The sequence below is a fragment of the Neovison vison genome, chromosome 7 (assembly GCF_020171115.1).
Source record: "Neovison vison isolate M4711 chromosome 7, ASM_NN_V1, whole genome shotgun sequence".
NCBI lineage: Eukaryota > Metazoa > Chordata > Mammalia > Carnivora > Mustelidae > Neogale > Neogale vison.
The window spans coordinates 99,005,441-99,015,563 of record NC_058097.1 but is presented as its reverse complement, the minus strand read 5'-3'; positions in this window follow the sequence as shown (position 1 = coordinate 99,015,563).

Below are 10,123 nucleotides of genomic sequence, written 5' to 3'. Positions count from 1 at the left end.
CGGCTCGTTGAGAAATACCCAGGGCTCCCGCACAGACATCCTGTTTGGTTTCCCGCCCTCCTCCGCCCCCACGAAAAACAGTTCCCAGAAACTCAGCCTGCATGGACATGGAGGAGAGTATCTTTCGGGGAATTTCTTTCCCGGCACTCCGATGAGGTCAGAGAAGCGGGGAGCGGGACTGGGAGAAGAACTGAAAAGTAACTTGGAGTTGGACTCACAGTGCTGTCTCTCCCTTGCCTTTGGGAGGAGGATGTGTGATCTGACAGTCACTCCTCCTTTGGCAGCTTAGTCTATGCAGGCTGTTAGCCCGAAATACCATAGAGGGATGCTTCTGAAGGACAGGGATTGATTTCTCAGGGCTCTGGAGGCTGGAAGTGCGCGCTCAGGGGCCAGCCAGGCCAGCGGGGCTGTGTGTGCGCCACGCTCTGGGTCACAGGCTGCTGCCGCCACGCTCCGGGTCACAGGCTGCTGAACGTTCGCCCACCCCGTCTTCACTTTGCAGAAAAGGCAAAGGGTCTGTCTGGAGCCTCTCTTGTTAGGGCTCTGCCTTCAGGACCTCATGGGCTTCCAAAGACCCCAGCTCCTCCTACCATCACCTTGGGCCTCAGGTTTGCGGCACATGGATTCTGGGGGGCAGCTCAGACTTCCGTTCTGAAGCGTTTGGAGAAGCTGGACGCCTGTGTCCTGTGCCCCAGCCTGCAGATATGCGCAACATTCCTGCAGAGCCCTGTTGCTTTTAGGAGTGGAAGCTGTTGGCACCAGAATTAGAGTTTTCTTTCCTATTGCCCTCCCATGGCCGATGGCTCTGTTTTTAGGGACACCACAGAGACCACACTTCAGGCTCTGGACTCGGAACATCTGAGAGAGCAGTTTAAATATCCATTCCCTCTATTGCCTTATTATCGTGAAAGAATAAGTACCCAGAGTTATTAAAATATCTTCTGTGTGTATGTGTGTGGGTGTTTGTCTGTGTGCACATGTGTGAAATATGAAAATTAAATATTCATAGCGGTGGTACTGTTGTTCTAAAACTCTTGTATAATTAAAAACAAACTTGCCTTTTGACGTGAGTCACTAGCTTAGCTCGTGCTTTCCAGGCCAAGTGTTGGGTTTCTATTAATTAGAATAAAATTCACTGTGCAGATTCTAATCTGAGCTTTTACTCAGCGCACTTTGATTTTACTTTACTTCTTATCACACGCACTTTGGGGTGCAGGGAAGGTTCCAGGAAAGGAAGCAGGAATGGCAGGTTCTTTGCTTCCCTGTCACTTTTTTTTTTAATTAAAAAAAAAAAAAAGACAGTTTTCTTTTTCTTCTTTTTCTTTTTTTTTTTTTTAAAAAAAGATTGTATTTATATTTATTTGACAGGGAGCGAGATAGTGAGAGAGGGAACACAAGCAGGGGCAATGGGAGCGGGAGAAGCAGGCTTCCTGCTAAGCAGAGAGCCCAATGTGGGACTCGATCCCAGGACCCTGGGATCATGACCTGAGCCGAAGGCAGATGCTTAACGACTGAGACATCCAGGCGCCCCTTCCCTGCCACTTTTATATGTATTTATTTCTGAAATGCCTTGAAGATTTCACATGAGGGTTTCTGCCCTAGCTGGTGATACACACCATAGAGAGGAAGCCCGGCAGGATGACATCCTGCCCTGAAGATATGGAAATGAAAGCATGGGTCCCTGAAGCCAAGCAGAGAGCCACTCCGTAGCAAGGACCATGTGCAGAAGAACCAATACCTTAGGACTCCAGTTCTATGACGTTCTAGAGTAGGAAAACCTTACATTCCGTGTTGGGGATCCCATCACTAACTGCCCAAGGAGGAGGCAAGGGAAACTGAGCATCCGGGGCAGGAGGGCACCCTACGAGGGGACGGAAATGTTCTGCACCCCGACGACATTATAGTTAGAACACATGTTCGTCAATAATCACCTTGTACCATTAAGAGGGATACATTCTGTTTTAGGTAAATTATGATCAGGTAAATTATGATTTAGGTAAATGATCACATTGAATTTTAAACACTAAAATCAGGGCTTATAAAGATAGCCTGCATCGGAACTGATTTTCTTCCCTTTTTTCTGGTTGCGCTCAAGCCACCACAAATGATCAAAGCAGTAAAAGGAAGAGCATCCGTTAGTGACCAAACCAGAGCCGCCCACAGGTAGATGGGGGTGTAAACAGAGATAAGTTATAGAGATGATCAGTGTATCTACTAAGATACATACCTAGCTAATAGCCTTACATGGAGACGCTCACCCTAAAAGAAATTAGCGTTGTGTCTGATTGTTAATGGTGTTTAAATGGAACGTAACAGTCAGCAATCCTCACGTCACAATGGCCTAGGGTAGCCTAGGGTGCAACACTACCATTTCTGATAGTAGCCCTTGTGGGAAGCTTGCACGTAGAGGGCAGAGGAACCCTAGGCTTGTATCCCCGCCCTGACATTTTCAACACTTAGAAAGCCACTTCCCTCCCAGTTATCTGCCATGTATTCCTCTTCATATCTTCAGAGCCGCTGGGACTTGATGACTAATGCATCTTAGAGCTCTCACTGAATGTAAAATACTGGTTTTTTCCTAAGCCTAAAGTCTCTCCTCTTCTGCATCCTATGATTATGGACATTGAGACCCAACAGCCCTGGGGTTAACTTGCATTCTTTAGCTGTAGATCTTGGGAAGTTACTCACCATCATGAGCTTCTGTTTTCTACCTGTATGAGGAGGGGGAGCTCGTAATCATTCCTACTTTCCAGGATAGAGTGGCATGAATACACCTCAGGGCCCAGTGCTTCCCATCCCTCAGTAGCCCTGAGCTATATCCCGAAACGAAGGGCATGTCAAAATACACTTCTTTGTAAAATGCTTCCAATTTTTTTTTTTTTTTTTAATCTCATGGCCTTGGCAACTGTGTGCAGTAAGTAGACAGGATCCATAAGCATGGATTCCATTTTATGAATGAGAAGACAGAGGTAAGCTGTGGGTTTGGGGACTCCATGAATGCAGGCCATGGAACTTGAGTGAGAAGACAGGTCCCCCCCTTTCAGTCCCTGCTCAGGGGGCCGTGGAGGGTGCCCAGCCACTGCTCTGGGCAGTGGGAGGACCATCTCCACACTTACTGCTGGGAAATGGAAGATAATTTGAGGAGATGAAGTGTCAGCCTCGAGAAGGACTAGAATGACACCAAATGAGAATGTAGATAAAGTGCTGTGAGCTGTCAGGAGAGAGACGATTATAATTGGCCTGGAACAAGTAGGGACACCCGCAGAGCCTGCCAGGACATTCCTGCAGCCCCAGGGGGAAGATTTGGGGATTGTTAATAGAGGAGGCAGAAAGGCAGAAGATGATGAATGTGAGGTATTTCTGTGTTCTAGGTACTGAAATAGGTTCTTTCCCCCACTCAGAAATGCTGGAAAATTATTATTAGTAGCTCAGTTTTAAAGATCAAAACACTCAGGCCCAGGGTGGACAAGAGTCTTTCTCAGGAGCCAAGCGCATGAGTACATGGTGTCATTGATCGCTTTACTCTGAAGTCTCTGATCTATCGCGATCTGTCTGTCATCTGTCATCTACAAAAGGTAGAAAACAACCCAACCAGGAGAATCATAGAAACAAAATGCTGAGGCCAGAATCCTAGGAAGGAGGGAAAAACAAAGTTGCTTGAATCAAAGGGTGCTGGGATCAAGGGAGGTGCATTTTGAGAGGTAGATTAGGTCTAGAGTGGGATGATTTACAACCAGGCAGCCTCAGTGAGGAATTCAAAATGGAAACAAAAGTGACAGGCAATGGGGAGCCAACGTGGGTTCTTGAGTGGAAAAGTTGTAAGAGCATGCCTCCCAAGTAGCTATCTGACATGGAGTCTTTAACAAAAACGGGGTCCTGGGATACCTACCCACACACCTTATCTGGTTGCACTTCTTAGAGACTATGTTGTTCTTGTAAAGTTTCGCAGGCGAGGTAGACATAACACCAGGCAAGATGGGCACAAGGCAAGATTTATTAAAGGCACTCTCCGGTGAAGTTTCAGGGCTCAGGAGAAGGGGAGCCAGGAAAGTTGTGCCGGGAGGAGGTGGGCACTCTCAGGCGAGGTTCCTCAACTCTGGAAAGGGGAGTGGGGGAAGTAGCACTGGGAGGGAGTTGGTGGGGGTCTTTTATCAGGCCAAGGTAGGGCATGGGCTCACGTCCATATTTGGTGATCGGAAGGTATGGGGTGAGGGTGGTTCGTGATGGGCAGTTCCCAATTTGGAAGCTGCTGGGAGGAGAGTTTCAGTCTCCTGACGGTGACATGGAGGCTGCAGTGAGGGTGGCGGGAAAGTCTGCCATCTTGGAGGGGGTTGGCGGGAAGATCCGCCATTTTGTAGCCCCTGTCTCCCAGCCGGCCCATCAGTTTTGTTTTGCTTTTTTTACAAACTGAGGGTTTGTGGTGACTCTGCACTGGGCAAGTCTGCAGGCGCCATTTTCCCCACAGCATTTGCTCTCTTTGTCTCTCTGTCACATTTTGGTAATTCTCACAATGTTTGAAACTTCTCCATCATTACTGTGTTTGTTACGGCAATCTGAGTGATTTCTGAGGTTGCTATTATGATTGTTTCAGGATTCCGCAAAGCGTGCTCCTAGAAGACCACAAACTTAATCCGTAAATGCTGTGTGTGTTTCCACTGCTCCAACAGCCAGCTCTGCCCCCAGCTCTCTCCTTCTCCCCCAACCTCCCTACTCCGTGAGACCCAGTAGTATTGAAATCAGCCCAGTGCAAAACCCTCAGTGACCTCTGACAGCCCAAGTGACAGGAGAAGTCACACTTCTTTCACTTTTCAACCAAAAGCTAGAGATGATTAAGCTCAGAGAGGAAGTTACGTCAAACGCCAAGATAGGCTGAAAACTAGGCTTCTTGACCACACAGCCCAGTTGTGAACTGTTAAAAAGAAAAACACAGGCCCAACATGGTATCATTTAGGACAAGTCAGCAACCTGGGGCTTCACCCCTAACCTAATTGCAGTTTCAGCCTTCCCCAGAAATGTTGCCTTGCCAGGTCAGCCAAGAATTTTCTGCTTGAGTGATGTGATCTGTCACATGAGCCCCCTTCTTCCCCCACCAACAAAGGAAGTGCAGGTCTCATCCACCTAAGACCTCCTGGCCCTTCCCCCAGGGGAAGGTGACCTTGCCTAGAAAAATCCTCTTTTTTCTTTTGCTCAAAACTTCCTTGCCCCACCATCCTTCCTATAAAAACCTTCCATTTTGTACACCTCCTCAGACTTCCTTTCCACTTGCCAGATGGGATACTGTCTGCCTCATAAATTGCTTAATAAAGGTAATTAAGCCTTCAGATTCACTCAGTTGAACTTTTGTTCTTTAACAGATTTGGTGGCAGCATTGAGATCCGAAGCAAACCTCTGTCAGCACCTGGGGACAAAGAGAAACAAAGACATGTCACCTTGCAAACAAGTTTGAGTTGTCTTTTTCTGCCATTTCTGAGGTCTGTTGGTGAGTGCCTCGTGGTCTGAGCTCTAGTCTTTTTGTGTTCGAGCTCCAGATCTAGTCAGCTTTGCCGCCCAGGGTTCACAGACCCCTCCAGAATAGCAGGAGGCTCTTAGCAGAAGGCCAGCCCTTTGCTCTGTGTTCAGCCCACAGCTGTGTGGAGGAGCCCCTTCTGCAGTTGTCTTTGGCAGCCTCCTTGAACTGGGTTTCCTGGCTTAGTCCCGTCCCCAGGCGTAGTCTGTGCCCCCTATTACCTGAAGTGTGCTGATTTAGCCCACACTGAGAATTCCTCATGGTCACCAGAGGACTGGACTGGGTCAGAGGTAAGAACTTGTCTGGGTCTGGGACTGGACTGGGTTTGATTTCAGCTGGACTGGGGATGGTGCAAGGCCTCTGGGATTGTTTTCAGTAAAAGCCACTTGCTGCTAAAGGGAATGTTGGAAGCCAAAAATAAAGCCACAAACACTGATGGACATGGGTCAGCATTTAAAGGCTGGTACTGCACTTACCATGTTAAGAATCCTGTAACAGGGTAAGTTGGTCATGGTGATGAAGTTCTAGAACCTAGGTGGTTCGGTGGGCTGAGGTCCGGAGCCAATGACCAAGAAAGAATTCTTGAGACATCTTTGGTGCAAAATGATGGTTTATTAAAGCACGGGGACAGGACCCCTGGGCAGGAAGAGCTGCTGCCCCAGATTGTGAGGGATGGCAGGTTCTGTACCCCGTGGTTGGGGAAGGTGAGGGAAAGGGAGGTTTCAATGGAACTTTCGTATGTTAAAGAGGGCCTACAAGGTGCCAAAATATCAGAGGCCTTGTCCTTGTGGCTTGATCAGTGTTGTCTTTAGGCCAGCCATTAACATCAAGATAGTTGGGAGATTCTTGGTGGGATGTCGTAATCCTGCTCTCCATCGTCTTTGTTAGTGAGATTTAGGTTCAGAAGAGATTTAACTATATTTACATCCCCTTCTACCTCAGCCTCCTCCAGTTTTGTTTATGGTGGGGAGGGAGACATTAGGGCTTGAGGAACTGAGTTATTTGCCTCTGGGAATTTGTGCTATTGATAAGGTAACCTCCCTGTTTGTAGATCTCTAGGACATTTGTAAAGCAAGGGAGACTCCTGTCCTGCAGGACAGCGATCTCTGCAAGTTAGCTATTTGTTTATCGTCCAGGCAGTCAGGGGTGCCTGAGGAATGCCACACACACTACAGACGGGGAGTGGATGGAGAGGGGGGTGCAAGGTGTCAGCCCTTGCTCTGTCTTCAGCCAGCCTCCTGCTCCCTCATCAATGGGACTGGTTAGACTGGCACCAGGTTACCTGCCATTCGAGAACATTTCATGCAATGAGGTCCACTGTAAAGCACCCCCGAGTCCCCAGCCCTGTGGCATGTCCCTTTTAGGTATTCCTTTGGCTCAGAGAAACCCAAAGGCCTAGTGAGAATATATGGGAAGTTTTATAATCTCCAGCACACCTGCTCATTTTAGATAGTTGCCACTATCTAGCAAGATGGAAAAATTTAACCAAAGGTAACCTGGAATTATAATGGCCCAATTGTGGGGAACATTCTCATTAAATAAGATCATTTAAGAAGTGACAGTGAAAGGAAACAAACAAACAATGGGACACTTATTTTAATCAGCGCGTAGAAGGCTCCAAAAGGTTTCAAGATTATGAAATACGTTTGTTAAAAGATTTCTTGCAAAAGGCTACTGAAAATCTCCAAAGAGCAAAGCTGCCTGAAACCAAAGACGTTAAGACAGTTTTACAAAATCGGTCCTTTCAGGAGCAGAGGTGCGGCTCCCGGAACAATTTAAAGCCCACTAATTTTTTTTTTATTTTAACCAATTCCAAAACCTCCCCGTTTAATCTAAGGAGGCTCCCAAGCCTGGTAAAAACTCTGCCCTTTACTGCGTGCTCCTCCTTCTAGGAGGGGCTGGTGTTTTCCTTCTGTGCCTTTGAAATGCTAATTAGTTAGAAAAAATAAAATGAAAAGTTTGCAGGCAATTGGCCCTTCCAACAAAAAGAAATGTAAATGATCTCTCTGGTCTTTGGGACCCTTATCAAGGCCATCTCTTTAAAATGCAAATTTGAAGGCTGTAATTCTTATCAAGAAAACAAAAGGGGGAAAGGTCTTTTGGAACCAGCCAAGTCAAGGACAAATGCTTATCCTATGTCTTCTCCATAAACACTAGTAGAAAAGGCATTAACTCTCTAGGCAGATAATCCTAACTTTTTCTATCTACTGGTAAAACAGATTGAGATTCAACTTTGTAAGGAGTGAGTTTTGTTCATGGCAGTGATTTTAAAACGGAAGCCAGGAGGTCTATGTCCATGTGTTCCTATAAGTACGTGTTGGAGAAGTGTGGCGTTGGTAAACCAGATGGCTTTGCCAATATTTTGTAAAAGTTCTTTCTTTCGTGGTCTGTAAGCAAACAGGCACTTATATAAATCATTATTCATAAAAACGCTAAGAGGTGTCACAGAAAATAACCCAAATGTTTTCCAAGGTCACATTTCCTGGTGATGTGATTTTGGAATACAGGTGAGGCTTGGTGGGGTGAGGTCCAGAGCCAATGGCCAAGAATTCTTGAGACATCTTTGGTGCCAAATTGTGGTTTAATAAAACAGGGGGACAGGACCTGGGGGCAGAAGGAGCTGGGGCCCAGGGGACGTGAGGGGTGGCTGATTTTATACTATGGGGTTGGGGGAGGGAGGGAAAAGGGAGGTTGCAAAAGGATTTTCATATTTTAAAGGAGACACACAGGATACCTGCTGCCTTGCCGTGGTCAAATTAAGTTTTACCGCTCCAGTAAGGATCACAGTAGGGTTGTTGGGAGTTTCCTTTAGAGACAGTGCACTCTGCACACTTCCAGTATCTATCAATGGGCTGCCAGTTATAAGGACATTTCATTGTATGTACATTTCCTTCTGGAAGCTAAGGTATTGATGGAAATGCTTTGTTTTTGTAAATTGCTAGGACATCCGTAAATGAGGGAGATTCCTGTCTTGCGGGATTATGGTCTCTCTAAGTTAACTGTTTTTCCTTTCCTTAGCTTTAGGGCAGGCAGGAGTGCCTAAGGAATGTCACCTATATCCCATGGGGGTGGGGGAGGGGCTTCAGCTTCTGCTTTGTCCTTGGCTTGCCTTCCTTTCCCTTATCTCTGGGCTAATCTTAGGTAAACTCAAGTTAGTTTCTCTTTGTCAGTTTAATTAAATTAGTCGTGTCTTTAGAGTTATCAACATTGAATACAATGGAGTTAAACAAATTAAATGATGTATTGGAATTACCTGAATTTCCTGGTTATGTTCATGTTACCTGTTGTAATTTACCAGCAAAAATACTGCAGTGGTAGCTGATTTTGTCCGATGTCTCATGACGCTTTCATGGGTAATCTCAATGTGCTTCTGGGAGCAAATGAGTTCGGTGGGAGTGAAGTCAGAGTGTACAGATAAACTGTCAGCAACAATTACATTTTAGGGTACGTGTCCTCAAAAATAAATTTCCAAAACTTTTGGTAACTCGAAACTGTAGAGTCTTGCTAATAAGTTAAATCAAAGATGGATATTTATCGAACATTTAGGTCATTTCCAAATAAGATAAAATAATGAAACCGTAGTTACCGTACTAAAGAGGAAAAGCATAGGGCAAAACCTGAGTGCAACAGTGACAGCTGTAGAGGGTTGTGGGACAGGATTCTTTTTAATGTGTGGTCAAGCGCTCTAAGATTAAAATGAATTAAAATCAGAGGTAGTTAGTGCAAAATTAGAACTTGGTTTTCTAAGTGAAAGGGAGCAGAAGGCTCCGTGAAGCTGATCCCTTCAGACCTCCTCCTGCGTGGGGTCTATGTGACCGTCTTCCAGGGGGCACCAACCTGAACTTAACAATGGCAGTGCCTCCAGTGTCCTGTAGGTCCTTTTTAGCATATGAAAGTTCTTTTGAAACCTCCCTTTTCCTTACTTTCCCCCAACTCCGGAGTTTGTATTCAGCCACTCCTTAAGCCCCCCGTGCAGCAGCTCTTTCTGCCTGTGTGTCCTGTTTCCAGTTTGATAAACCGCCCTTCTGCACCAAGGACATCTCAAGAATTCTTCCTTGGCCGTGGGCTCTGGACCTCACCCCACCAAACCTCACCTATATTCCAAACCACATCATGAGAGGACAAAGTTTTCTTGGACTGTTGGTCTGGTTTTGATAAGAGATTGTAAAAGGGTTTTTTTTTGTTTGTTTGCTTTCCTTTTAAGTGATATGCACAATGTCTGAGTTTTGTCAAAATAATTCACGAGGTACTTGATTCTTTAAGAAAGCTGAACTCTGTTAAGAAAAGCTAAGGTTTTATATTTTTGTTTGCTTTTTCAGCTTTTAACTTTCTGTGTTTGCAAAATCTTTAACTGTCACTGTCCTTAAGTTGATAATTCGGTGTTTCATTTGACCAAGTGCTGTTCGTTTTGTTTGTTTGCTTTTTTTGGCTTTTTACTTTTTGGTATTTTTGACAAACTTACCAAAATCAAATTCTAAGTGAAGTCTTTTTGACCTGGAAATAGCTTTGGGATTTTTTCCAGAGTGTCTTTGGGACATTTCAAAGAATTTGTTCAACTAATCCGGCTTATTAGATGTGTTAAAATACATGGGAAGTATTGAGTATTGACAAGTAAGA